Here is a 23,319-nt window from a genome sequence, read left to right on the forward strand (position 1 = left end):
AAAAAATTAAATTTATATGAGTTATTAAAATTTCTTTGATAAATGACAAAAAAAAAATTTAATTTTTAAAATTAATTTAAAAAAAAACATATAAAATCATATCGATAATTTTTTTATATTATTTTGCCTTAGGCCTATACTTAATATTGGCAAAGTTTGGTCTGCTTCTGGTTGCGATTACCAGAGATAATCACATTTATGTGCTACGAGTCAAGTACTCAAAATAATTCATTTTTTGAGAAACATCTTTAAGGGGATCACAAAAATGAAAAAATCGATGTTTTTAATAATTTTTAGCCATACACAAGTAACAAAAAGCTGTTTATGTAATTAAAAATATTTTAAATATTGTTTTCAACAAAAAAAATTATATTTTTCTGCATACTAAATTTTTAATATAATTACTTGACCCGGCCACGCTCTACTGTGTATTATAGCGTATTTACCAACCTCGCCGATATAAGAATTTACGAAAATGCAAATAAAACGTTATTTCACAATTTGAAAGCGATTGACAAAAAACTATTCGAGATTTGCTATGAAACGCAAATAAACATACGATTTTTTTGTATAGAGAAGATAAACAAAACAAGTTGACTTCAACTTAAGATTTCTCAAAGTAGAAAAAAGATATTGAAAAGATTTAAACGGGCTTTAAAAGAAAACATTTAGTTCTTTTAGAAACTGTCACAAATTTATTTAAAATAAATCACCACGTTCAAGAACATAACCTCAAAAACTGTTAAAAAACGACATTTCAGATTTTCTAACGGGAATATTTCAAAAACGTGATATGATAGAATTTTTCTGACTTCGGATTCGAATTCAGCACACCAAAAACCTTACGAAAAGTATATTTTTGTTTATATAACAAAAAAAAAAAAATAATTTTGCTCACAAGTGGCTTCTTCAATAAATGTTAATTTCATAAATTATACTAAATAAAAAAGTAATAGGTTGTTTAATTTGTTAATTTGTATTTTTTTTTCTATTCCTTCCATAGAAACATAAAAAAAGATATTAAAACTCCAAAAACTTAGCTGCAAGTATTTATGATAAACTTTTTTATGGGCTCGACACACTGTGCGCTGTTATGATTTCGATGTCGAGGGGATCATAACTATCCCACGTATCTGCTTCACACTAGTGATCCGCCTGTGGGGTTCGCCGGGTTGACCTCAGAAATCGGCGGCAAGCCTCCCGGTTTTGTATAGTTCCATTTCTAAGGCCAACTGAATGCTGGTGTTTTTGCATTTGCTTGTACCAGGAGTTTTTGTATGTTCTTATTAAAAAACTAATAAAAAGTTAAGTTATTTATTCATTATCAAAAAAATAAGCCCTTTTAGTTTTTAATTTTTTAAAGCTTAAATAATTTTTTAATCGAAAAGCTGTTTAGCTGAATAGATCTACTTACATCAATTTTTCTTTTTTCAAAAAAAAATATTTTTGACTGATTCCCAGGCGTTAGAAGTCGAAATTACTGATAAGTGCTGGGAAAAAAGGCTTAAAACTATGTTTTACTGTTTTTTATAACGGTGTTGTGTTAGACATTAATCTATTATGTTAATCTATTATGTCTCACACTAACCATAACCCTCCACAATAATTTAATTCATTCATTCAAGGGCACCAAGAGTAATTCGCTTGGTAAACAAAACAAACGAATTACTCAAATTAATTGGGCCAATAATAATTGTAAACACCTGGCCAATGGTTCAACTTCACAATTAAAATAAACAAAAGAAAACTGCTGATGGGTCATATTGGAAATTGAGTGTTGATGGCTCAAATTGCGTCACCAAGGAATTGAGGATGACGCAAAGTAAGGTAAAAGAAATTAAGTAGGTATAATTTAAAAATAGGTTAATAAATAATAAGCAAAGAATTGCCCAAAATTGCAATGTATGCAATATTAATTTTGTAATTGGGTAATTCTTTGTATTTCAATTTAATTAGCAATAAAATAAAGTATTACCCAAGATTGCGATGTAAGCAATCTTAGTTTTGTAATTGGGTAATACTTTATATTGTATACTTTAGTCTTATTAGTATTAGTGTGTGGTAGTGGAATTGAATTGTATAAATAGTATAAGAATTATTAAGAAAAGCGGGAGTAGTAAGAGTTACACTGAACAGAGGATTACACTGAACGGAGAATTACTTAACGGATTCATAAACAATAAATGTAAGAAAAACAACCAAACAAATTAATTAATCTTTTATTTTCTTGTTTCCAGGAAGTGGGCCATAGTCGCCTCCAAATAACTGGCCCCCAGTGTGCCTAACAACTGGAAAATAGGGAAATTAGGGAAATTATCTTAAAAAGGGAGAGGAACCCATTTGTCGAGTTCACATCCCCTGCCTTTACGGCAAATCCATCTTATTAATATTCGTTACGTATGAAAGATTACGTAACATGAATTGGCGCAGCCGGTAGGATGGTATGGCGTTTGGAGAATAAAAAATTGCCTTAGAAACTGAAGCATCCTCCAGCTTCAGCATGCCATCCTACGAACATACAAAAGAAAAATTTTAACTACAATTTCGTTTCCACTGACATGCTTTTATTTGAAGTCAAGTCACTTCAAACTTTTAATTTACTTCCTGATTTCAAATTTTAAAAATAAAATAATAAAATAAAAAAAAAAAAAAAGGAAATTTTATCCTGATAAAATTCAGAAGCAAATAAAATCACTCTTTTTATAAGCAAACCAACATAAACAATAAAAAATGTCGTTAGGCTTTGAAAAACTTCTCAAGCTATCACACGGCGTTCCTGAATTTTCGGGAGGGAATGACCCAAGGATAGCACAGAAGTTACAAATTTTTTGGACATGCTTACGACCCATTCAAAATCACATACCTAAAATAGATGAAAAACTATTCATAGAAATACTGACTACTCGGTTACGAGAGGATGCTCTTGACCTTATATCAACTTCAAAGCCCTCTACATTCAAAGAATTTGAAGAAATCCTAAACAGAGCATATTTACCAATTGAAGATTATAATGATCTGGTAAACAGTTTAATCACCAGTCGCCAAAGTCCATTCGAGACTTTGAATACTTTTGTAAGTAGGCTTCGACATTCGTTAATACAATGTCGAGAGGCAGCAGACATTAAGTATTGTGATCAATCTGATATTGTAAAAAACCAATTAGAAGATTTTGCTAAATCAGCCCTTGCTTCCGGGATCTCAAACAAGCAATTAGGCCAATACTTGTTTACTTTAAGAAATCAATCCTTAGAAGAACTAATAAGAACCGCTTTTAGCATGGAAAAACACGTGCAGAGAATGGAAACAATACCACTCTTACATACATCGTGCAACCACACTCAAGCGGCTGCGGCTTCTTGCAATGATCTAAATACTTTATTACAAGCGAAAGAAAATATAATATGTCGCTTCTGCAGCATTAAAGGTCACACAAACAGTGAATGCCTTAAACGACAAAACACTCCAATTTGCCAATTATGTAAAAGTTATGGCCACGAGGCGGCTACTTGTAATAAAAACCACAATCAGAACTACAAAACGAGTAATCAACAAAATAACTATCACAATAATCAGAGGACTCAAGATCAAAACAGATCGAACCCTTTTAGAAATGTTTATCCAAACTCTCAAAACCGAATAGAAAATAACAATGAAAACCGAGTATTCCATTTGGAAACCGTTTGTGATTTTTGTGGAAGAAAAAATCACACAATCAATGAGTGTTCTTTTAGAAATAAGTGGGAGAACACCCAGTCGGGAAACTCCAACTAGTCGACCGAAAGTTTCCCCGTTCGACTTTTAATAGAATTAAGACAAATTTAGGGCAATCCCATTGGAAACACCAAGTTCCAAGGAAATCTGATCCTAAACAGGACTCAGAATTATTAACAATAAATAAAAAAATAAATTTACCTTCAATAGAAATAGGAATAGGAGTCGGAAGAACCAAAACAACACGGTTATTAGTAGACACCGGCTCAGAGGTTAGTCTCCTTAAAAAAGGAGCATTAGGATATAAAACGTTCATAAACACTAAAAAGAAGTTAACCATTAACACACCTTGTGGTTCTGATCGAACATTAGGAGAATGTATAGGAAAAATTGAAATACCAACACTACCCAAATGTGAATTTCAAGTTATAGAAGATGACCTAGCCATCCCAGGTGATGGAATTCTAGGGTATAATTTTTTGGGAAAATACTGTAATGTAGATGGCCCAAACAAATTATTAACATTTTCACAAATACACGGAAGTATCACGGGAACACACGTTGGTGAAGTATTCAGTATCCCACTGCTAGAATCCGATGTAACTACAGAGAATGGGTTGTCCATTTCGCACAATGGAAGTTGTTTCACGAGAAATCACTCGCACGTGTATAACTCGAACGAAACACAGCAACAAACCCAAACACGCCACAATCAAAAGGTGAGGGGAAAAGGTTCAAACACACTTAATTTGGAGAAAAAATTACTTGAAGAAAAATGTAGTTTGCGGTGCAACATTGCGGACGGCTTAGACAAAGATTCTGAAAGTTTATTTACCAACAATTTAGGTTCGTTGAGCACAACCACTAGTTTGAAATCACCAAAGTCTCAATATCTGCCTCGCAAAGTAGAACAAAAAGACGATGGGCAAAACGTGAGTGTTGGAGAAGAAGTAAAACTGCAGAAAGTATCATTGCGACGTGGCTCTGGTAAGCAGAAAAAACTATCTCTCAGAAAAATAAATATCAGAACTAAAACACCTTCGTGTACCCCAAATAATGGTATTTCTTCAAAAATACAAGAAGAAATTATAAAAATGATGAATATAAATATTTCTGAAAATAAACAGGTAAAAAATAATAAGAAAGGTCGTAGAAACCAGAAGAAAATAGGTACTGCACACACAGACCACAATTTAGGTAGAAAAATTAATAGGTACACTGCAAACAGCGGAAAAAGAAATGGTTTTTACCGACAAACAAATGATATTATAACACAAGTAGAAGAAGAAGAAGTAGAAGATGAAAATTAAGTTCAATTAATACAACCTCAAAGGTTAGGCAAAACAAAATTACAAGAAATATATAATTTAATAATAACATTATCATATACAATTTTACATACACTTATATTAATAAGCACACCTATCCAGACAAAGGTTATAACATTATTATACAGGGTGTCCCACAGTCACCGCCCCAAATGAAAACCATAGATTTCTGAGGACATTTTAAGTCGAAAAACCTAAGAGGTAATTTTCTACTTTTCGTCCCGTTATCGAGTTACCTCGGTTTTTATGATTTTTGCTCTATTGTCCTTTAACTGGCCTTATCTTTGCCAAAATACGTTTGATTTGAAAGATTTTTTTTTTCAACCTATCAAGAATTTATTACAGTTTAAGTTTCTGTCAAAACTTTTTTTCTGCGGACAACCGTTTCTCCACAATTTTGCATCAAACCCAATTTTCTTCGTTTTTCAAGTTGTTTTTTACACTTTCATATCATTTAAGTTAAAAAAACACGTAAATGAGTATTAATTTTTTGTGCTTTTTATTAAAGCCCAGTTTATTTCCATACAAAAAATAAGTTTAGTTTCATAAAAAAGGCTACTGAAAGTAATTAAAAAAAAATAAACAAACTGAGTGAATTAAAAAAAAATAATTTTTAAATAAAAAATTAATTTACTTTCATTAAACTTTTTCTGAGCTATTGTGGTTAAGAAAAGAACAAAAAGATAAAGCTCAGAAAAAGTTTTAATTCATTTAAATTAATTTTGTATTTAAAAATTATTTTTTTTTTTAATTCACTCAGTTTGTTTATTTTTTTTTTAATTACTTTCAGTAGCCTTTTTTATGAAATAAAACTTATTTTTTGTATGGAAATAAACTGGGCTTTAATAAAAAGCACAAAAAATTAATACTCATTTACGTGTTTTTTGACTTAAATGATATGAAAGTGTAAAAAACAACTTGAAAAACGAAGAAAATTGGGTTTGATGCAAAATTGTGGAGAAACGGTTGTCCGCAGAAAAAAAGTTTTGACAGAAACTTAAACTGTAATAAATTCTTGATAGGTTTAAAAAAAAATCTTTCAAATCAAACGTATTTTGGCAAAGATAAGTCCAGTTAAAGGACAAGAGAGCAAAAATCATAAAAACCGTGGTAACTCGATAACGGGACGAAAACGAGAAAATTACCTCTTAGGTTTTTCGACTTAAAATGTCCTCAGAAATCTATAGTTTTCATTTGGGGCGGTGACTGTGGGACACCCTGTATATCATTATAAATAGACTAATATTAGTAAACACATTTCTCCAGACTAGAATAGGTAAACAGAATTTACCACGTGAAAATGGCGACACATATAAATAAAATATTAGTTTAATTTTGAAAAAGGAAATAAGAATTCCTCCCAGATCAAAAAAGATAATAGAATTACCAATACAAAATGAAGAAGCAATGATTTGTTTAGGAAAAGAAATAGAAGATGGAGTATTTTTAGGAAATTGTTTAGTTAAACATAACAAAAATAGTATATTAGTTCCAATAATAAATACAAAACAACATAAAATTAAAATACATAATATTGATTTAAAATTAGTCCCTTTAAAAAATTATAATATAATAAATCTTGATAGGAATCTTACAGATACAAACCACGTATCATATTATTACACAAAGACGTCAACAATTAATGAGCAAAAAAGAATAACAGAACTTAAACAGAGTTTAAATAAAGAAAAAACTTTAAATAAGGAAGAAAAAAAGGCCATATTAGACCTTTGTGCACAGTACAATGACATATTTCATTTACCAGGAGACAGATTGACTCACACAAATACAATGACACATGAAATACCAATAAAACAAGATCAGGCCCCAATAAATACAAAAATGTATAATCTACCTGAAAAACAAAGAGGTATTATAGAGGAACAACTTGCTGAAATGTAGGAAAACGATATAGTTCAACCACGCAAAAGTCCTTGGAACTCACCACTTTTAGTAGTACCTAAAAAGGCGGGTCCAGAAGGTGAAGCACGATGGAGAGTTGTGGTTGACTTTAGGAAACTTAACGATTGTACAATAGGGGACGCTTTCCCACTACCGCGAATAGAGGACATAGTCGACCAACTAGGACATGCTAGATATTTCACTACACTGGATCTTGCAAGTGGTTATCACCAAGTACTTGTCCATTCAGAAGATAGGGAAAAAACTGCTTTCAGTACAGCGTATGGACACTATGAATTCAAACGAATGCCATTTGGACTCAAAGGAGCCCCGGCGACTTTCCAACGACTCATGAACTATATACTAACTGGACTACAAGGTTTAAAATGTTTTGTATACCTGGACGACATAGTCGTTTATGGCAAAAATATAGAAGATCACAATACAAAATTGAGACTAATTTTTGACAGGTTGCGGGAACACAATTTAAAACTTAATGTAGAAAAATGTCAATTCCTCCGTCGAGAAGTTGTATATTTGGGACATACACTCAGTCACAAAAGTAAGTATACACCCCTAACTTTGTTTAACCAAGACCTCAAAAAAAGAATCTAACACATTTTCGAAAAAAATTTAAATGTGGTTTTATTTCATTAATCATTGCCTACATATTTACAAAAAAAAATTTGCCAAATAATCAATACTAAATGAAAAAGTGACAAAAAATTAAACACAGTACAAAATTTCGCATTACAAAAGTAAGTATACAGAGAAGAAAAAACTATGAAAATCGATGTTAAAAGTATAAATATCTAAATTTTTTTGGGAATTAATATATTTTAGGCTACCCCCTAGACCTGACGACGTCAAACTCACTTGAAGACATTGATTTTACTAGATTTTTTGCAACTTTTGGGCCGAATCTTTTCCACTCTTCCTAAAAGACTCGTTTCAGCTAATCCTTTGAATGCTTCCTTACTTTTCTCACCAAAGGGTCTAACAGATGCTAAATAGTATCCAAATCGAGTGACTGGAAACGTTTGGATCTGGTTTAGAAAGTTTTTGATCAAAAATTCACTCAAAAATACCGAGTTTTGCTTAGGGCCGTTACCTTTATTGAAGATAATCAATCCATTTTAGCCTAATTATTCGACACTCTGGTGCAGGTTTGTCTATAAAATATCTAAAAAACAATACCCATCCATTGTTTCCTCAAGGAGACCAACCCACACCAAAAGCTATAAGCAAAAACCCCCATACCATAAACGAATCAATGCCGTTTTTACCAGTACCTTCCTTTCTTTTCGGATCTACTTCTTTTATCGGTTTTCTAGAAATATTGCCACATCCATAACTCATATACACGTAAGACGAAGTGTACTGCTCAGATGGACCTGGTAAAATTTGGAGAAAGATACAAAAGTAACAAAATCCCATCAAAAAGCTGGTACTGGTAAAAACGGCATTGATTCGTTTATGGTATGGGGGTTTTTGCTTATAGCTTTTGGTGTGGGTTGGTCTCCTTGAGGAAACAATGGATGGGTATTGTTTTTTAGATATTTTATAGACAAACCTGCACCAGAGTGTCGAATAATTAGGCTAAAATGGATTGATTATCTTCAATAAAGGTAACGGCCCTAAGCAAAACTCGGTATTTTTGAGTGAATTTTTGATCAAAAACTTTCTAAACCAGATCCAAACGTTTCCAGTCACTCGATTTGGATACTATTTAGCATCTGTTAGACCCTTTGGTGAGAAAAGTAAGGAAGCATTCAAAGGATTAGCTGAAACGAGTCTTTTAGGAAGAGTGGAAAAGATTCGGCCCAAAAGTTGCAAAAAATCTAGTAAAATCAATGTCTTCAAGTGAGTTTGACGTCGTCAGGTCTAGGGGGTAGCCTAAAATATATTAATTCCCAAAAAAATTTAGATATTTATACTTTTAACATCGATTTTCATAGTTTTTTCTTCTCTGTATACTTACTTTTGTAATGCGAAATTTTGTACTGTGTTTAATTTTTTGTCACTTTTTCATTTAGTATTGATTATTTGGCAAATTTTTTTTTGTAAATATGTAGGCAATGATTAATGAAATAAAACCACATTTAAATTTTTTTCGAAAATGTGTTAGATTCTTTTTTTTGAGGTCTTGGTTAAACAAAGTTAGGGGTGTATACTTACTTTTGTGACTGAGTGTAAGTGTTCCGCAGAAGGGGCACAGCCCGACCCCAGCAAAACAAAGTGTGTACAAAATTTCCCGGTACCCCGAACCGTTAAACAAACACAATCTTTCCTTGGTTTAGCCAACTACTACAGAAAATTCATTCCAGGTTTTTCAAAAATAGCACGACCACTTTCTAACTTAACGCGAAAAGATGTAAAATTTAAGTGGACAGACAAATGTCAGGAAGCGTTCCAAAAACTTAAAGACTTATTAGTATCACCCCCTCTCCTAATTTATCCCGATTTTGAAAAAGATTTTATTCTAACTACTGATGCTAGCGATGAAGCCATTGGAGCAATACTCTCACAAGGAGAAGTAGGGAAAGATAAACCTATTGCATATGCTAGCCGAAGTTTAGACAAGACAGAACGAAAGTATTCAACTATAGAAAAGGAAATGCTTGCTATAGTTTGGGCAACGAAAAATTTTAGATGTTACCTGTTAGGTAGAAAATTCGTTGTGTATACAGACCATCAACCACTGACCGGTATTTTTAGGGTAAGGGACCCCACATCTAGACTTATTAGATTACACCACAAATTATTAGAATATAGTGAATGTACTTTAAAATATAAAGCAGGAAAAACTAACATTAATGCTGACGCACTCAGTAGAATACCAGCAAATACGTCTGACAATAAAGACACAATGGACGAGAAAACTTTACTAAAGACAGATGCAGAAGATAAAAACAAGGACGGAACTGACTTCGATACTAACATAGATGACGATGCCAATTCTCAAAATGAGAAACAAATTATTCAATCAATCGAACCTAACAAAAATAAAGATATCAAAAATACCAGAGAAAAAATAGACAATCACGAAGAAAAAATGACAATACTTAGAGATTATCACGATTCCCCATTTGGCGGACATCAAGGCGTTATTAATACATATAATAGAATCCGAAAAAAGTACGTTTGGCCAAATATGTTCAAAGACATTTCAAGATACATTAAACGATGTCCAAAATGCCAGAAAATGAAAGTGAGCCCAGTGGCAAAAATGCCAATGGTAATAACTGATACTTGTCAAGTACCATTCGATAAGGTTTATTTAGACATAGTAGGACCCCTACAAGATTCATATTTAGGAAATAAGTATATATTAACTTTTCAAGACAATCTAACTAAATTCGTGGATTTTTATGCATTACCAAACCAAGAGGCAGAAACAATTGCCCATATTTTTTATGAACAAATTATAACTAGGTATAGAATACCAAAGATATTGGTAACAGATCAGGGAACTAATTTTTTAAGTAAATTATTTAAACAAGTATGTAAGCTTTTAAAAATAGAAAAAATACAAACAACAGCTTACCACCCTCAATCAAACGGTGCACTTGAAAGAGCTCATAGACCTCTAGTAGAATATTTAAGAACAATTTGTGATGAAAATCCAAGATCTTGGGACCAGTACCTAAGAACAGCAGCTTTTGTGCATAATAATAGTGTTCACGAAGGAACGAAATTTACTCCTATGGACTGTCTTTTTGGTTTTACAGCTGACATACCATCTAATCTAAAGCGAGACCCAGAACCAGTTTATGACAATGAAAATAATTTCTTCGTTCTAAGACACAAACTTCAAAAAACATATGCTATTGCCCGAAGAAACTTGATTAATAGTAAAAAGAACTCAAAGATTTACTATGATCAAGGCATTAAAATTAAAGCATTCCATATTGGAGATAAGGTACTAATAAAAAATGAAAACAGACAACACAAACTGTCTGAAATATGGAAAGGTCCATACACAATAGTAGAAATACTCAGCCCTACAAATAGTGTAATTATTATTAAAAGGAAACGAGTGAATATACACAATAATCGTTTTAAACATTACTATGATGCCGAAGACGAAAAACTTATTTAAAAAAAAAAAAAAAAAAAACAAAATATGAAATAAAATTAAAATATCAAAGGTTAAAAAAAAAAAAAAAATATCAAAAGAAAAAATAATAATAATAAAAAAAAAAAAAAAAAAAAACAAACAAACAAAACAAAAAAGATAATACATAGTCAAAAAATAAAAAATATATATATATCCCTAAACCACCTACCTGCGGTCTCACAGACCGCAACGGAAAAATTATGAATTTTGGTGAATTGTAATTTTGTTGAAGATTTTTTTTATATTACATTTTTTATTTTTATTTAATTCTTTAATATGTTAGTTTATAAGAATGAATACGAAGAATTCGAAATTTTAGGCTCCTACTGTAACAGAGCTCAATATATAAGCACAGTCAGTGCCCATATAGAGGGTAGGTGGTTAAGGGATATAAAAGATAACAGAATAAAAAAAAAAAAATAAAAAAAAAAATAAAAAGATAAAGAGCCCCAAACACAATTACAATATAAAAAAAAAAAATTAATAAATAAAAGATGGGAGATAGAGAGCCCCAAATTCACACTAACACACAAACACAAAAAACACCAACACTACACACACATACACTAAAACAAAACAAACAAAATAGGCACCCCAAACAGGACTAAAAACTGATGGAAGACAGAACTAAAGGGCCCAACCCATAGAATCCGTCGCGTGCGTTACGTCGAAGTTTTCAACTGACAACCCTATAAAATACACACGTTCTTATGAGAATCGACCCATACATGACGGACTCAACTTATGCGTTTTATGGGTCGGTTCTCATAAGAACGTGTATATTTTATAAAGCTGTCAGTTAAATCCGTCGACGTAACGGATGCGACGGATTGTATGGGTTGGGCCCTTAATCCACCGGACCAATACTAGTGGAAGATAGGCTAACCCACAGGACTAAAAACAAGCAAAACGCAGCATCCAAAACCTTCACGGAAAACTACATTATTTCGATTAAGTTAAGATAAAACAAAAAAAAAATTATATATATAATCAATAGGTATAATATGTTAAAATGTGTTTCACTACTTAATAAGAAATTCTTTCAAACAATGTTCCTTTGTACACTAAATTAGAAGTTAAAAAAAAAAAAAAAAAAATAATCTGTAAATCATGAAACATTCATTAATCAATTTTTCACATGTTAACAAAGACAATTTTAGAATTCAAAATACATTTACTCAATAATTTTAAATACTTGAACAATCCTATTTTAATACATCAAATTTAAAAAAAAACATGTAAAATTAAAATATCTATTTAATTTACTTTGCCTACTGTTTGATCACTAAAAATATCCGCTCAATGACCAAAGGAAGCAACCCACTCAGCAATTTTTGTCTCTTCTAAACAAAAAATGCAATTGTTTTAAAGGGTGGAGGTGTTGTGTTAGACATTAATCTATTATGTCTCACACTAACCATAACCCTCCACAATAATTTAATTCATTCATTCAAGGGCACCAAGAGTAATTCGCTTTGTAAACAAAACAAACGAATTACTCAAATTAATTGGGCCAATAATAATTGTAAACACCTGGCCCATGATTCAACTTCAATAATAAGTTGAAGCGACGCACAGTGTGGCCGATGGTAGGAAAAGTTGGCAAAAATTATTTTTGTTCGTTTTTAAGTTTGTTATGGGTAAAAATACTATAATAAAGTACAAAACTAAGACAACTCTTGTGATTCTATGAGAAATTATTAAAAACGCACATAACTAAGAAGGTATCTGTTACCTTTAGTTTTGTAGTTGTTTGAGAAGGAAAATTGTTATCACAACAAAAACATTACTGTTTAAAAAAGAGCCAAGTTCTCCTATGTTGAAGTTATGCTGGCACAAAAAGTACTGAAATGTAAAAGTGTACCAAGTTCTAAAGCTTGGCTTTTGACAATTTATTTTAATATTACCGATTTTTAAAGCTAATTGAAAAATTGCCAAGCAAACAATAAACATTTAATTTATACAAATTTAAAGCCAAGCTTTAGAACTTGGTACACTTTTACATTTCAGTACTTTTTGTGCCAGCATAACTTCAACATAGGAGAACTTGGCTCTTTTTTAAACAGTAATGTTTTTGTTGTGATTTCACTACTTTTTTGCAAGGTATTGCTGTAGAACTTAAAATCTCTATAATTGATGAACACTCAGAGAAAATAAGCGGTTACCACGCCCCCTGGCTAAAATTCTCAAATATAAAATTTTTTCCTTTATATAAACCACCAGCTCTACCATTCTACCAAATTTCAAGATTCTACGATAGTCAGAAGTGCTCTATAATAATTGATGAAAATTCGGCGAAAATGGGCGGTTACCACGCCCCCTGAATTGAAAATCTCAAATTTTCGATTTTTTCCTTTGTATACACCACAAGTCCTATCACCATGTAAAATTTCAAGTTTTTACGATAGCGGGAAGTTCTTCATAATTTTGATGATCTGTCAGTGAGTGAGTGAATCAGTCAGTCAGTCAATCAGTCAGTCAGTTACGGTTTTCGCGATTTTTGAAGTCCTATATCTCAGAAACTACTCATCCTAAGAAGCTGAAATTTTGTGAGGAATTTGGGTTCGGCCAGCTCAACAAATGTAGCGAGTTTGAATATTCTGGCATCTTTGGTGTGGAAGTTAGAGGGGGGTCGAAAATGGCCTGAGTTGTTTCCTGTAAATAAGGGTGTAGTGCCAAAGTTGCTAGAGAACTTGGCTGGGCACTACCGTGCCTCTTGATTTAATTTTTCAATACTTTGAATTTACTGGTTTTATTATTTAAATAAGGTTTTTCTTAAAAAAATATAGTTTTATCGCTCAAAGATGTTTGACCTGACTCATTAATTGGGTCATAACAAAATCTTCTTAATGAAAAAATAAACTGGTCAACAAAATTCAACATTTTTTTGTCCAAAGAACCAAAATATACTTTTCTGAAGGATTTAGGAATACTGAACTCGAATACACATTCAGAAATATTCTTTTAGCTTCCGTTTTTTTTGAAATATTAGCTTTATAAAATGCAAAAAAAAAACGTTATTTTGAATGTTTTTGAGGTTATGCTAATTGTGGTTTAATATTTTGAGCATAGTTTGACGCCGTGATCTGTTTTTCTTCTTCAAAAAACTGTTTAAATCTTTTCGATCTTATTTTATGCACGATATATCTCAAGATGAGTCTCCAATTTGTTGATCAACACCATTTTCTTAAATTTTTAGCCAGCATGCTAACCGTACACACTCTCCAGTTGTGGCTAATAAGAATAATTCTGACTATGGATACGAATTCAGAATCTCTTACACCTTCAGAAAAAAATATTAAGGTCCTTGTGTCAAAAATCTAGTTGACCGGTATTGTCGGAATCTGAGAAATATATACAAAAATATGGTTATTTTTAGATAACTTCACATAGTGTTTACTCAAAAAGGGGCAAACATGGGCAACATTTTTTTAATTGACACGAAAGATGACACTCTCATCAATAAAGGGACACCAAAAACAAAGCGCCACTTCACACCGTTATGAACTTTTTCTCAAGGAATTTGTATGACGCACACAAAACACGAATGATCTTAAAGACACCGAATTCGAAAAATTATTTCAAACAAACTACACACTCAAAATTCAAAAGAGAAATGAGAATCTAAAGCTTCTCTTTTGCTTGTAATTCCATATTTATTTCAAATTTTTATCTTTTGTTTTAACGAAATAGCACTTAAAGCTTGAAACACCCATGGGAGCTAAAAAAAGTTAAATAACGAATAATTTCGTCAATGGTGACATTTTAAAGTGTAGTTACTAGAGTGACCGCAAGAAATCGATTTTCGAAATTTGGTCGGGGGAACCCCATAAAATGTTCCGCCTTTGCAGATTTTTAAATAGCCAAAATTTCAGCTCGATTGGATAACTCTAAATGGTGCCGACACTCGCTCAAAGTATCAAAAATCTCTGTTTTTTCACTGTTTTTCGAAGAAAATTAGCTCTAGCTCCCAAACAGATCGGGTTATTTTCACTTTTTATATATTTAATTAAAGGTAGTGTTGCTACACATAATTCAGATGCTAAATTTGTTTAGTTTTACCAAAAAAAAATTTTTTCATCAATTTAAATTTTCAGTACTTACCTCAAAAAGAGCTGAAGTGCAAACTCGATTTAAAATGAAACTTTTTTTTAAACTGTTTTATTTAAAAAAAAACAAAACATTTAACAGAATTCTTATTCTGTGTGTGAATTGCGTTAAATAGTTAACACTGTGTAAAATTTTTGACACTATTGAGGTGAACAAAACAATTTCAGCTGTATGGCTTATTGTTTAATATTTTTCTCTGCCTCTTTTCTGCTATGAAACTCCTTTTTAATAAAAAAAAAAAAAAACAAAACCATCTGCAAACAAAATTTAACTCAAATTTAACCAGGTCCCAGAGCCCAATAAATTTTTAACAGCTGAAAATTTTTTATTCACCTCAACAGTGTCAAATATTTTACACTATGTGAACTATTTTACGCAATTCACACACGGCCTAAAAAACAAAAAAAAATAACATCGTGTTACATTTCTTATACATAATTAATGAAGTAAATACTAAAAAAATTTAATCAACAGATTTACAAAGTAGTTTTGGAAGCATCAGGATACAATTTTCGGCACTCACTGACTACTCGAAGTACATATTGTTTTTGTTCCTCATCTTTAGTTAAAAGGTTATTAAAATCCGTTATTAATTTGACTCCTCTTTCTGTGATGTCATTTACGACTTTAAGTGATTGCACTTTTTTAAAGCCTTCTTTAAAATGCGGGTTTTCGGGCCAAAGATTTGGAGGTTCTTTGAGAAAACTTGTGTCTATTTTCAATCGGCAGAAAAAGTTCAATGTTTCTTTGTTCACAATATTTTTTAACCCTGCTGTGACAAATTGTTCATCTTCATGTGTCTGTAGCTTTGAATTTACTATTCTATTGGTTTCCGTTTCACTGGTTTTCAAAATTATGTTGGCCGTTTCTAATTTTGTTCGCCATCTGGTAAAGTAAGGTCAAAGAACGCCAGACCTGCCTGCTCTGAAATATCTTTGTCTATCTTGCGTTATTCAATGCAATAACGCAAAAGATCAAGATCTTGTTTAGGAGCCAGATAAGCTCTTGGGGCATTAAACCAAGCAAAAGTTTTTTCTTGTTGAATGTAAGTTTGATTTTGAAACTACAAAGTCAATTGGATTTTGCCCTAGTGCTTCTATTGTAGCTATAATTATGCGAGAAGCATTTCTATCAGATGCCTTACATCGATCCAATAACAAAGAAAGTTTCATTGTTAATAGCTCTTTCACCCCACGACTATACCTCATACTTTTGCTACCCGAGGGCCCAGAGATAGAGAAACATCCATTCTATCCCTATCCGCAGAATAAAACAGTTAAAAAAAAGTTTAATTTTAAATCGAGTTTGCACTTCAGCTCTTTTTGTGGTAAGTACTGAAAATTTAAATTGATGACAATATTTTTCTTTTTTAGTAAAACTAAACAAATTAAGCATCTGAATTATGTGTAACAACACTACCTTTAATTAAATATATAAAAAGTGAAAATAACCCGATCTGTTTGGGAGCTAGAGCTAATTTTCTTCGAAAAACAGTGAAAAAACAGAGATTTTTGATACTTTGAGCGAGTGTCGGCACCATTTAGAGTTATCCAATCGAGCTGAAATTTTGGCTATCTAAAAATCTGCAAAGGCGGAACATTTTATGGGGTTCCCCCAAAAAAAAATTCGACAAAAAATTTTTTCTATGGGAGTTGCGGTCACTCTAGTAGTTACTCTCTCCGTTAGGCTTAAATCGTGGAATAAAAACCGGTTTTGTGCAGCCTATTAATCCCTCTATTAAAGTAAATTTGTATTTGGCAATTTCGGTACAAATTAAAAATAGCTATTTTTGCCAGCTTTTGATACCATTGGCCACACTGTGCAACGGCAGGTCGACGATCCGGTGACAAAACATACTGGATCGTCACAATTAAAATAAACAAAAGAAAACTGCTGATGGGTCATATTGGAAATTGAGTGTTGATGGCTCAAATTGCGTCACCAAGAAATTGAGGATGACGCAAAGTAAGGTAAAAGAAATTAAGTAGGTATAATTTAAAAATAGGTTAAATAATAAGCAAAGAATTGCCCAAAATTGCAATGTATGCAATATTAATTTTGTAATTGGGTAATTCTTTGTATTTCAATTTAATTAGCAATAAAATAAAGTATTACCCAAGATTGCGATGTAAGCAATCTTAGTTTTGTAATTGGGTATATTGTATACTTTAGTCTTATTAGTATTAGTGTGTGGTAGTGGAATTGAATTGTATAAATAGTATAAGAATTATTAAGAAAAGCAGGAGTAGTAAGAATTACACTGAACAGAGAATTACACTGAACAGAGGATTACACTGAACGGAGAATTACTTAACGGATTCATAAACAATAAATGTAAGAAAAACAACCAAACAAATTAATTAATCTTTTATTTTCTTGTTTCCAGGAAGTGGGCCATAGTCGCCTCCAAATAACTGGCCCCCAGTGTGCCTAACAACTGGAAAATAGGGAAATTAGGGAAATTATCTTAAAAAGGGAGAGGAACCCATTTGTCGGGTTCACATCCCCTGCCTTTACGGCAAATCCATCTTAGTCTAAGAGCCCAGAGCAGATTTTGGGAGTTTTTGGATAACCGAAAATGGGTCATATGTATGTGTAGGTAATAGCGTCCTGATGAAGAATTCGAAAGTCTGGCAGGTTTATTTCACGGCATTCTATGGTTTATGGGGAGTTGAAAAATGCGTTTTTTCCGATTTTTGTGTCGAGTATATAACCACTTAAATTCATATAGAGCCGATAAAGGGCGATACCTTGATTGCAAAAAGTTCGGTCCCAGACGTTTTATTCACGGCATTACCCTTGCCAGACGTCCTTGAAGATTCGCGAAATAGCGATTTTCATACAAAAGTCGCTATTTCGGAACTCTTCAAGGACGTCTGGTGGGGGTAATGCCGTGATTTAAACGTCTGGCACTAATTTATTTTCTATCAATGGGTAGTGGTGATTTTTTAAGAGTTACCACCAGACGGTTATATATCTTGCAAAAAATAATATTCTGACTTTTGTATGAAAATCGCTATTTCGGGACTCTTCAAGGACGTCTGGTGGGGGTAATGCCGTGATTTAAACGTCTGGCACTAATTTATTTTCTATCAATGGGTAGTGGTGATTTTTTAAGTGTTACCACCAGACGGTTATACATCTTGGCTTTTAAAAAAGGTATTATTTATAAATGTAAGTGTTACCATTGATTTTTAATATTTTTTTTTTGTTATTTTAAGTAATTTTTAAGAAAATCATTTTTGCGACCAAATGAAGTTTTCAATTGCCAATGAAAAACGCAGTGGGACCTGGTGGCACCCAAATTTGGCCTCTATCGAAAGGTTATTTCATAGGGAAAATGTTTTTAATAGTCTCTAACTGTAGGCAAGTGTAGCTAAAATTATATATACAAAAATATGAAAAAATCAAGCGACTTTTTTTTTTCTTTAAATAATTATATAAAATAACTAGCCGACCTGCCCGTTGCATAGCGCTTCGCTGCTATGGTTATGAGTGGAATTATATAGTGTTTTATGTATAGTGTTTTATGTATATAGTTGAATGTTGGTTAGATTGTTTGTATGTTTGTTTGATTGTTTGATTGTGTGTTTGATTGTTTGTTTGATTGTTTGTTTGATTGTTTGTTTGATTATTTGTTTGATTGTGTTTGATTGTATGTTTGATTGTTTAATTGTTTGTTTAGTTTGTTTAGTTTGTTTAATTGATTGTTTGTTTGATTGTTTGTTTGATTGTTTGTTTGATTGTTTGTTTGATTGTTTGTTTGATTGTTTGTTTGATTGTTTGTTATATTTTTAAAAATAAGATAAAGTTCAATTTAAAGGTGCAAAAAATAAGTGTTTTTCAAAACTCTCTATCTCAAAAACCAGTTACTTAAAAAAAAAATCCCAACACACGTCTCGACTATTTTTTCATTACCTATCTATTGGTATACTCAGAATTCCCCAGAAAAATTTCCCTCTCTCGTAATGACCCCTTTCTCAACTTACCCCAATTTGATAAGGTTTTCAAAACCTAACGATTTCTTATAGTTTTAAATTTTTAAAAATTTTTTACCAAAGGTCCATTAACATAAAAAATGATTATCTATCTATTGCAAAAAAAATCAACTCTCTACAACAACGCATTTAGATTTAAGATAATTTTTTCAATTTGCCATTTTGCCCCTTTTTACCCTATTTAATTTGCGATTTGAGTAAAAACCTTTCTTAGTGCAAACCGCTTCACCTATACATATCATATACCGTTGAGTTTGAAAATTTTTATTTTTTTCCCATATAGAGCCAGTGATTATGTGAATGGTCAGAAAGGTAAAAATCAACGCATTTATAATATAGTAGTATTACCATCTTTAAAATTAATAATTTCTTCGATTTACAATAGACAAATGATGACATCTTTACGGAAAAATAAAAGTGTATGAGTCGGCTCAAGCAAAAAAAAATTACACAACTTTAATTTCAGGGTATTTTCACTTCGTTTTTTATACTTTCAACAAATTGTCCCTATACAAAGCTCTAAAAAGTAAACTACAAGTCCGATTTTAGTAATTCTTTCTGATTTTGATTCAAATTTTATACTAGAATTTAGAAATACTATTGAAAATGTCCTCCGAGGTAATTCTAGCTTTGGACGGATATATGTCTTATAGTCTAAGAGCCCAGAGCAGAATCGCTATTTCGCGAATCTTCAAGGACGTCTGGCAAGGGTAATGCCGCGAATAAAACGTCTGGGACCGAACTTTTTGCAATCAAGGTATCGCCCTTTATCGGCTCTATATGAATTTAAGTGGTTATATACTCGACACAAAAATCGGAAAAAATGCATTTTTCAACTCCCCATAAACCATAGAATGCCGTGAAATAAACCTGCCAGACTTTTGAATTCTTCATCAGGACGCTATTACCTACACATACATATGCCCCATTTTCGGTTATCCAAAAACTCCCAAAATCTGCTCTGGGCTCTCGGTCTATTATAAATAACAGCTAGATCAGACGGGGAGAAAAATTTCTTGCATCTTCGGAGGAAACCTAAACATTTCGCAGCGGATTTAGCGGTGTCAAATATGTGTTCATTCCACAGGAGGTGGTTTGTAATGCACATACCGAGAACTGAAAGCTGGTCGGTTTCCTCAATGCAAGTACCTCTCATGGAAAGTGGCATGGGAGGAAGGTTTCGCTTTAATGAAAGTAAACAGCATTGTGTTTTTGACGCATTAAATTCTACGCGGTTTCTTATTCCCCATTGGACAATGCATTCGAGATCAGAATTTAATGAGCTTATCATATTTTGCCGTTGGAGTTCCACATCCGAAGAACATGGGTGTGAATCTTCAAACGAATATGAAAAGCTGAGGGTACTATCATCTGCGAAACAATTTAATGGATTAGAAGTTTCAGAGAGCAAATCATTAATGAAAATGAGAAAGAGAGTAGGAGACAAAACGGAGCCCTGGGGCACACCAGCGTTTATTTTGTGGGTTTCAGACTTGAAACCATCCAATACGACTTGTATTGAACGGCCCGAAAGGTTATTTCTAATCCAATGAAGAAGAGAATCATCGATACCAAATGCATGCATTTTCGATAAGAGAGCTTGATGCCAAACTCTATCAAATGCCTTTGAAATATCAAGCGCAATAATCTTGCTTTCTCCAAAACGATGCAAAGATTTGTTCCACTGTTCGGTGAGATATACCATCAGATCACCAGTGGACCTATTGCTACGAAAGCCGTACTGCCGGTCATTAAGAAGCTTCCGTTCTTCGAGATATTTCTTAAGCTGGAAATTAATCAGCGTTTCCATGACCTTGGAAAGAAGGGACGTGAGTGCAATCGGTCGATAGTTGGAGGGTGAGGAGGATTCGCCTTTTTTAGGGACAGGCTGGACAAATGCGGTTTTCCATCCACTCGGAACGAGTCCAGTAGAGTAGGACAGATGAAAAAGCTAATGCAGTGGTTTTGCCAGGGTGGAAGAGCACCTCTTCAGAACGATGGGGGGGGGGGGATACTATCCGGGCCAGCGGATTTGTGTATGTCAAGATCTTTAAGAACTCTTGCTACTGTACGAGTGCGAAAGAAGATTTGTCCCATGAATCCGTTTACGCGCTCAAGTACTGGCAGTGTTAAGTTGGCAGCGAACTGCCTCGCAAGTAGGTTAGCTTTGTCGACAGAGCTAACAAATGGAGTGTCGTTGAAGACGAGCGTTGGAGCCGACGACGAGGTAGTGTTGCGAATATTTTTTACAAATGACCAAAAATTTTTACTACCTTTGGGACATTGTAGTATTTTTTGCCTAAATTCTTGATCATGCAAAAATTTGGTTCGTCGAATATGGGCGTTGCACAGTGTGCAATTTTCGCAATCTAGCTGTACTTTAATGAAAAATATATGTCTCCCATATCCAACAAAATTGGTATTATATGAAAGGTCAAACCTCAGACAATAGAATGGCAAAAAAAACAACAAGAAAATAATCAAATTTACCGTTCCACAGAATCACAAACATTAGCTTGGTTCAAGAGAAAAAATATTTAAAGCTCATTGCTTTTCTTGTGTCACTTCGATAACAGCGTGGTTAAGTAAAATAATAGTTGTTCAAATTAAATTTATTTTTTTTATTTTAAGTAACATTTAAGAAATATTTAAGGTAAGTAAATTTTTTTGTGCACTAAAAAATAAAAAAAATAAAAAATCATTTGTGTGAAGACCTAAAGAGGGTCGTTTTTTTTGTGTTGTTTAACTTTGTAAAGCGTTTTAAAAATGTATCCTCGTGTATCCGTCCTGTTTTTGGGATTAAAATCTCCGTTGATGTATTAAATAAAATTTTTCGATATTTTGCTTCGTTTTCGAAATTTCGAAATAGAGACAGTTTAAGATGTATTCTGTGTTATTAGAATTCGTTTACTTTTCTTGCGTCTGGTGTGCGAAACCATTAATTTTTTTTTTTTTTGTTCAGGTACATAGGCCAAAAACCAATTTTTTGATCTTTTGAAAAATCGTACATCACATTTTTACAAATTGAAAATGACTTTTTTAGATTCTTGTTGGTAAAATAAGACAAAAAGATTAAATAAAATTTTTCGATATTTTGCTTCGTTTTTGAAATAGAGGCAGTTTTCTGCGATGTGTACATTTACACTGTACAAAACAGGCCAGCTGTTTTGGCACTAGGTGAGACTCAAATAAGTGAAAATTCAGATTGTTCTGAATTTAATCTAAATGGGTATTGCTTGGTGCCATTATTCTTTTCTCACCACGGTCTCGCCATTTATATTAGAAATGATGTAGCTTATCAACTTCAACCACAATACGGCGTGTGTGTAAACACAAATTTCAATTTCATCGGGTTAAAATTCACGGTTAATAAGCGCATCATTCATACATGTTTCATTTATCGAAGCCCCAAACTGGACAGTAATTCAACTTCTAACGAATTTGATGATCTGTCCGACTCCATCCAAAGGATTGTTTCCCTGTATCCTCACACTGAAATCGTCATTACGGGCGACTCAATATACACAATTCTTCGTGGCTTCGCTATTCTGGCCAGACAACACCCGAAGGAAGCGATGTTGAGATCTTCGCTGAGTTAAACCATCTATCTCAGCTTGTCGACGAGCCAACTCGAAACTCGGACGTTGTGGGCCAAGCTGAAAACACTCTAGACCTGTTTCTTACCTCGGACCCAGATAAATACACTGTTAGTGTATTATCGCCTCTAGGCAAGTCAGATCATTGTGTCAAAGAGGTTATCAGGATTAAAGAGGTAAGCTTCCGTTGTTATAAAGCCAATCCCACTGAGGAAAACCGGAAAAAGTTCAAACAGGCTAGAAAGGTCAGCAACGCCCATATCCGACGAACCAAATTCCTGCATGATCAAAAATTAAGACAAAAGAGTAAAAATTTTTGGTCATTTGCTAAAAACATTAAAAAACTCTTCGTCATCTGCGGTTCCAACGCTTGTCTTAAATGACACTCCCTTTGTTAGCTCTGTTGAGAAAGCTAATCTTCTTGCAAAGCAGTTCGCTGCCAACTCAACACTGCCAGATAGTGTCATGACTCCTCCAGTACTTGAGTGTGTAAACGGATCCATGGGACGAATCTTCTTTCGCACTCGTACAGTGGCAAGAGTCCTGAAAGACCT

General features: G+C 32.9%; 1 protein-coding gene across 1 annotated transcript in view; it reads right to left on the reverse strand.

The window, feature by feature from the left end:
- LOC129907617 (engulfment and cell motility protein 1) overlaps window positions 1-23,319 on the reverse strand; it is a 134,917-nt gene that overhangs the window by 70,788 nt on the left and 40,810 nt on the right. The gene's annotated exons all lie outside the window — the stretch shown is intronic.

The sequence above is a fragment of the Episyrphus balteatus genome, chromosome 1, assembly GCF_945859705.1.
Source record: "Episyrphus balteatus chromosome 1, idEpiBalt1.1, whole genome shotgun sequence".
In the NCBI taxonomy this organism is placed as follows: domain Eukaryota; kingdom Metazoa; phylum Arthropoda; class Insecta; order Diptera; family Syrphidae; genus Episyrphus; species Episyrphus balteatus.